This window comes from Panthera onca, chromosome C1 (assembly GCF_046562875.1).
Source record: "Panthera onca isolate mPanOnc1 chromosome C1, mPanOnc1 haplotype 2, whole genome shotgun sequence".
Lineage (NCBI taxonomy): Eukaryota > Metazoa > Chordata > Mammalia > Carnivora > Felidae > Panthera > Panthera onca.
In genome coordinates this window covers 92,262,014-92,269,695 of record NC_138346.1, presented here as the reverse complement: position 1 = coordinate 92,269,695, position 7,682 = coordinate 92,262,014, and the positions used below count along the sequence as shown (strand labels likewise).

Below are 7,682 nucleotides of genomic sequence, written 5' to 3'. Positions count from 1 at the left end.
AGTTGTCTACATGCCTGGCCTCTAGAAGCACTGAACTGTGATCCAGGTTCAGTGCTCATTCAATTATTTTAGTGCTTTCTCTCCTTTAGAAGACCCATGAAGGGGGGGTGGGGGGGATCTCTTGGCCAAAACTTTATCTTCTTTTTTTCCCCCTGAATCCTTAGTTTCCCTTATTTCCAGATACACCAAAAGAAGTACCTCAAACTCACTGGAACCAAAATATTCACTGTTCCCAAAAAGCTAATCAAGGAAACCTTCATGACTACATTAGAACTTGAAGTAAGAGTATTTGTGGTAGAATAATTCCTGTTCACATACCACAGACCTACCTTCCACCTGTGCAACAGGAGGCATTAGCTTAGGTCAGGCCATCTCTTTACAGCCCAAAGTGGGGTCATACTCAAGTATGACTATTTGTTCTCCACTAGTCTCTTGACAAGCTGTCAGTTTTACTCCTCTCCATGTATCAAAATCTGGCCAAGCTTTTAGGGTTCATCTTCAGTCCCTAAGACTCCTTTCTGTTTCAGTGGTCTCAACCTGGGCTGCATGATAGAATTTCCTAGAAGATTTAAATGCAAAAAAAAAAAAAAAAAAAATCCAATGACCAGATCCCAAGTATGCTTACTTAGCTGTTCTAAAACGGAGCATGAACACTTTTTTTTTAATGTTTATTTACTTTTGAGAGAGAGAGAGAGAGTGTGTGAGCGGGGAGGACCAGAAGGAGAGGGAGACACCGAATCCAAAGTAGGCTTCAGGCTCTGAGCTGTCAGCACAGAGCCCGATGTGGGGCTTGAACTCACAAACCATGAGATCATGAGCTGAGCTGGAGTCAGATGCTCAACCGACAGAGCCACCCAGGCGCCTTGAGCATGAACACATTTAAAGAGGTCCTTAGGTGATTGTAATGTGCAGCAAGATTTGAGGACGACTTTCACATTTAATTCCATTCAGCTCAATTATCATGTTTCCTTTGGTAGTTTAGTTATATCTTCCATATTTCCATGTGTAAATGTCTCAGAGTTAAAAACCCTCTTGTTACTCTAATTGTGGATCCTCCTTTGCTCATCCAAGTCAAGAAGGCCTTTTCACTTTTAAAATATAAAACTGACTTTGCTGGTCTTGAGCTTGTGTATAAGGAGAGAAAGTGTCACTTTGGGGCATGGGGCCCAGGACATCCTTTATTGTTTAACAGTCACTGTGTACAAAGAGTATCAAAGCCTTACTTCCTGGCAGAAGAGGAGTTAACTATGTGGTGGGATTTGAGGGATTCTTGGCAGAGCATTTGATTTAAATATGTTTTACTCTTGGTGACACATTAATAGAACTTCTGTTATTAGAGATTCATTTATTTGGATTAAGCTTTCACCTCTTTAGGAACTTTTCATTAGTCACAAATAATCCTAGAGGGATTCATTAAGACCTTTGTGTGAAATAGTTCGCTAGGTCATTGTTGCTTGCAACAAGAGGAGGCATACACAATTACCACTTGTAATAGACTTTGTCTCCTTCTCTAGTCTGCACTCTCCATGAAGGCAAAGCTATGCCTGTATTAACTATTATATCCCCAGAACCTAGCTCAGTATTATGAACAAAGCAGGTTTATAGTAAATACCTTTTTGTTTTGTAAATACCTTTTTTTAACACTTATTTATTTTTGAGAAAGCGAGAGACAGAGTGTGAGCATGGGAAGGACAGAGAGTGGGAGACACAGATTCTGAAGGAGGCTGCAGGCTCTTAGCTGTTAGCACAGAGCCCAATGTGGGGCTTAAACCCACAAATGGTGAGATCATGACGTGAGCCAAAGTGGAATGGTTAACCGACTGAGCCACCCAGGCATCTTGATAGTAAATACCTTTTAAATGAATGAATGATGAATAAAAGAATGAATGAACACACTTGAACAAACTGATGGACACAATTAGTTATGAATCCTAAAAGAACAGAAAGAGAAGAAAAAAATAGAATTCTTGGAGGCAAAACATTACCATGTCACAGTTTTCCTGGCAGTTTGAGGCTTTGCACAACCTTTTCTCATAAAGTATACTAAAGACAACTCCCTAATAGTTCCATTTTGAGTCTGTTGGCTTTTTTGCTGGGATTTTCTCTCCATCTAATATTAATAAGAAGAACAATCAGAGCTACCATTTATTGAGCTTTTACTAAGAACCAGACATTATACTAATTACTTAGGTATTTTTACCAATCCTCTCAATAACTCTGTGAGGAGGGTATTTTCATTACCAATTTATAAATGAGAAAAACCTAAGATTAGAGAGGATATGTAACTTCTGACAATCAAATGGCAGATGTGGGATTTGAGCCACAATCTGTCTGATGCCATGTGGTTTCATTAGATCCTAATGCTCCCCTTTTCATTTGCTTTCCCCCACTCCAACATATACTCTTTCTCCTTCTTTCTCTTTCAACAGTCACATATACATCTTGGGCATGAGGATGCAGTTTACCCTGTCTAAATGTATGGTGGCCTGGAGATGTTTGTTAGGAGGCTACAGGCAATATTCCACTAATAGAAATCAACACAAATTCTGGAATTGAACATGAAATGTACACAGTTTCTTGGCTGCCAATATGCAGAGGAAAATATGGTGAGGTTTTAATGTATTTTGTTCCTCAAGGAAACAAAGTTTTCCTGCTTATTAAGCTTGCAGATTGCCTACACTGAAAGGGGACATATATGATCTAAAAGTAAACATCCTCAGCCCCTACTTCACATCAAATGCAAAAGAATCATATGACGGTCCTTACAGAGAACTCTGATAAAAGAATCATAATACCAGAGTGTATTTTATTTTTTATTTGAGAGAGAGAGAGTGTGTGTGTATGTGTGTGTGCACGCGCGTGCGCTAGCAGGGGAGAGGGGCATAGGGAGAGAGAGAGAATCCCAAGCAGGCTCCTAGCTCAGCACAGAGCCTCACATGGGGCTTGATCCCACAACCCTGGAATCATGACCTGAGCTTAAATCAAGAGTTGGATGCTCAACCAACTGAGCCACATAGGCACACCATCCCCCCAAGTATAATTTAGTAACTCTAATTTAGATGGTATCATGCACATAAGAGTGGTCTCATATAGTAACACTTGCTGAGAAAAGGAAAAAGTGTAAGTAGGCCTCTGTGACCAAAGGTTGCTTGAAAGCTAATGGAAAAAGTAGAGTATGAGGGTCCAATATTTTTTAATGCTTATTTATTTATTGAGAGAGAAAGAGAGAGAATCCTAAGCAGATTCTACACTGTCAGCACAGACCCCAAGATGGGACTCGATCTCAAGAACTGAGAGATCATGACCTGAGCTGAAATCAAGAGTCAGACAGTTAACCATCTGAGCCAAACAGGCACCCTAAGAGTCTAATATTTAGAAGAAAATATAGAATACACACATTTAAATATGATAGTATCTCACTGTCACTCTGTACAAATTGTATGTCTTAAAAAAGAGCTGTCTCTCATATAAAGATTATATTCTCTATTCAGCAACTGGAGGATTAGTATCCTGGAGACCTAATTCTGTATATTTATTAAAGTTTTGCAAACCATACAAGTACTTGCTGAAGTAACATGCTCTTATGGAATAAACAAATTTTAACCAACATTTTTACATAGGTGGAAAGACAAGGCCCCTCCTCATGGATTGAGAATGGCAAAACCTAGTCTGAAAATTTTTCAGAAGTAATACACACACACACATACACAGATACACACACACACACACACTATATATATATATATATATATATACATATATATATATATATATATATATACATATATATGTATATATATACGTATATATATGCACATAGACAGATAGATGTGCATATATGAGAGGTTAAATTTAGACAATGATGTAGACAAAGTCCAAGAAGAGATACATAGGGCTAAAAAAGGAACAGTCACTGAGACTATTGGATTTTCTGTGTGGACTCCTAGAGAGAGCATTAGAGAGACAAGATTACTGCATTTTTGGTGTGGAAAGTTGGCAGAAAGAGGATGTTTCAAGGAAAATATCATCATGCAGATCGATTTCACCATGGGCCAAAGCATCTCCCACTGAGTGAGGATGAGGCAGGGACCTGTATTACTTATTCAAATGTAACATGAAAGTGTATATATCATAAAAGTTCCAGGAAGTCAGATATGGGAGAGGAAAAGAATGTGAATGGCCTTAGGAAGAGATGGGAGAAAGGAGGATTAAAGAAGATGAGCTTTAGATGGCAAAAGAAGACAAAGAGATGAATGGTAGATACAAAAACAATACAATAGATTGAAGCTAATGTTTCCTGAAAAAAGCAGAAAGGACAGTCAGGCCTCAATGGCTACAAGGGGAAAAATGAGAAGGACTTCAAATGCCACTGCTAGTCTGAAGATGAAAGAGGCCACGTGAGAGGTTGCCAGTGGTCTCCAAGAACAGAGAGTGCCCAGCAAGAAAGAGAGACCTCAGTTCCACAACTTCAAGAAAGTGAATTCTATCAATGACCTGAATGGGTTTGGGAGTGGACCCTTCCCCCAACTAGAGCCCAGCTCAGCCTTGATTTTGGCTTTATGATATCCTGGGCACAGAACCAAATAAAGCCCACCCAAACTTCTGACCTATAGAACTGTGTGCTAATAAAAGAAAGTTGTTTTAAGTAGCTTAGTTAGTAGTAATTTTTTATGCAGCAGGTAGCTAATCAACACAGCAGCTGTGACAGTCACTAATGTGGCTTTCCTGATAATCTGACTTTTCTGTCCTCCAGAATGACACTGAAGATTCTTCTCTACTGCAGGACCAAATCCTAAATGTCTGTGGTCAGGACGGGCCATTTGACCAATGGTTAGTTGGTTGGTTAGTTAGTTAGTTGAAGTAGCATGTGTCACTTCAGGAATATCATATTTAATTAGTTGTGCTAGTTACTGTATGGCTCCCATCTTTATGCCACAGGGTTCTTGGAAGCTTGTGATGAAGTGAAGCCTCCACTAGCCTGGATCCTTGCTTGAGCAATGAGCAGAGATCCACTGCTAACCCTAGTTACACACTTAGTGAGAACACAAAGTAAATTTTTGTTGTGATAAACTCCTGAGTTTTGGGAGCTTTGTTGTTGTTACTTTAGCATAACCTGGTTAGTTTGGCTTTTTTTTTTTTTCTAATTCAGAAACTTAAAATATTTCTGGGAAGGTAGAGGACAGATTTTAAAGAGAGAAGTAAGTCTAAGTGGGTGCCACTGAATGATGAAGTGATGGAGTTAGCCATGTGCAGACCTGAGGAGAGAAATATTCCAGAAAAACAGAGAACAGAAAGTACAAAAAAACCTAAGAAGTGGATAAGTAGGAGAAACATCAAGGACAGTGTGTCTAAAGTATAACAACCAAAAATCAAAAGTAGGCAGGGGTCAAGTCACATAGGGTGACAGACCATGGTAAGGGATTTGTTGCAACTCCATCTGCATGGGGCATGTTTCAAGCAGCAGAGGACATCAGTCAAGACAGATGGGTTATGCCATAGTAACAAAAAAGAAAATTTCAGTGGCTTAAAAGCGTACAGACATCCCTCATGATTTCAATGTGTGTTTAACAAGGGTTGGCTGGAGATTCTGCTCTCTATGGCGACCATCCTTATCCTCACTCCAGGACCCAAAATGATGAAGTCACCACTGTGTAGAACATTCCAGTCTCTGTGGCAGTGGGAAGAGAAGATCTGGGGGTCTCGAAACAGCAATTAAATGCTCCAGCTCAGTAATGCAGATGTCATTTTTGCTTACAACTTATTGGCTAGAACGAGCCACATAAGCCCACCCATCCACAAGAAGGTGGGTAAACACAATCCCACCAGGTGTCCAGAGGGGCATGGGGACAATGTGGTCAGTGGGTAGTACTAATGAATATGACAGGAGAGACTTGATAGGATTTATATTTGTAAAGTATCACCTTGTCTATTATGTGGAGAATACATCATGGAAGCAAGAGCAGAAGCAAGAATATTGCTTTAGAGACTATTTTAGTTACCCATGAAAAACGTGCTAATGGTGTGTGGTGCACAAGCTGGAACCACAGGTTGAGGTGAGGCGGCTGGTGTGGAGAAGTGGGACCGTCCTGCACTGCCTCCCTGAAACTGGGCCACCGCGTAGGTTGGTCTGAGGGCTCTCAGCGGATGGCCAGCGGACTTCTACCCAGCCTGCACCACGAGCATGGAGGTGTGCATGAGCAAGGATGGGGACCCAGGGCATTCTGGTTAAGAGGTACAACCACATGTTCAAGTTCTTGTGGGTGGGCGACAGCAACGTGGGCCAGGGCGAGATCCAGGAGCGCGTGCAGGAAGATGCAGCCTAAGCCCCTTAAGCCTACAGCAACCGGATCGACTACAAGACAACTACCAACCTGCCGGGCGGCCAGCGGGTCAAGCTGGAGTTCTCCAATATGTTGGGCGGAGGCAGGTTCCGCACGGTGTTCAGGTCTTACTCCAGGGGCTCGCAGAGGATCCTCCTAGTGTGTGACATCACCAACAGCTGGTCCTTGGACAACTCGGATGGGTGTATCAAGGGGATCAAGAAGCCAGCGCGCCGGGGTCTCCTGGATCCTGGCAGGGAATGGAGCCTCCAGGTAGCAAGTCGCCAAGGAGCAAGAGCGCACCTGCGGGGAGAACGGCCCAACCTTTTTCAAGTTAGGTCAGCTGTGCAACTTCAGCTTCTTCAGGTCCTTCGCTGAGCTGTCCCACGTCGTGCTCATGCAGCATGGCGTGAAGATCTGTTCGGGCCACTGTTTACTGCACCGCGTGTGCCTCACAGTCCAACTCCTGCTGCCAGTCACCTCAAGTCTTTACTAATTGGCGATTGCATGCATGAAACACCTGCGCTGTTACTCACTAGCGGGTGGGGTAGAAATGGCGGCTGCAAGAGCAACGGCCTCCAGAGGTCCGTCCATCTGTCTCAGAAATGCTTGAGGAACAAATGCAAGATCCAGTGGTGCAGGCCGGGGCCGCCAGGTCCAGATGCGGTCTGGCAGGGCTTGCCCTTGGCGAACGCTCCGCTCCTGACCCGGCGCTGGGTGCAGGGAATGCTATGGCTCCTGTTTCTGGGAAGCGTGGGGAAGCAGCTAGTATGCTTGGCGGTCTCAGCCAGAACGAGCCCTGCAGAGGGCTTCGAGACTCCTGCTGCGGGAGGTCTAGGCAGAACAAGCCCAGGACTCTGTGGTGCAGCTGAGAAACGGCCAGGAGGCGGTCCCTAGTAACCCTGGAGGCTCGGCCCACCTTTCTTATTTTACATAAATAAGACATTTTACCCTTTTTTTATATTTTAAAATCGTGGGCAGGATCCTCCGTGTAGCCAAGCGGTGAGCCCATGTCACTTGTGGGGAGGACCTAGAGACATTTGGAGAGGAAGGGGATTTGAGGCAAACACAAAGATGGGAAGGAATCTGCTGTCAAAATTTGAATCTTTCTTTGAATACACATACACTTCACATGGGGGTGTGAGGGCTGCGCAGGGGCCTTTGGGGACCCATGAGATAAGTGAACCCTTTGCAAGCTCTGGGCAGTAAGCACTACCCCAGCTACCAGCACCAGCAGGTATGAGCACCGTAAGTTTTTGTTTTCTCATTTAGTTTTGTTTTTTAAATTGGTGTCTCATTTTAAGGTAAAGCCAACACAACTCTGGTGATGGATTGAGAAAAAGAAGTTTCAAGGGTGATTTC

General features: G+C 43.0%; 1 pseudogene; it reads left to right on the top strand.

The window, feature by feature from the left end:
* Positions 1-6,203: 6,203 nt before the first annotated feature.
* LOC132670966 (ras-related protein Rab-40C pseudogene) lies at positions 6,204-6,828 on the top strand (annotated as a pseudogene).
* The last annotated feature ends 854 nt before the right edge of the window (positions 6,829-7,682 follow it).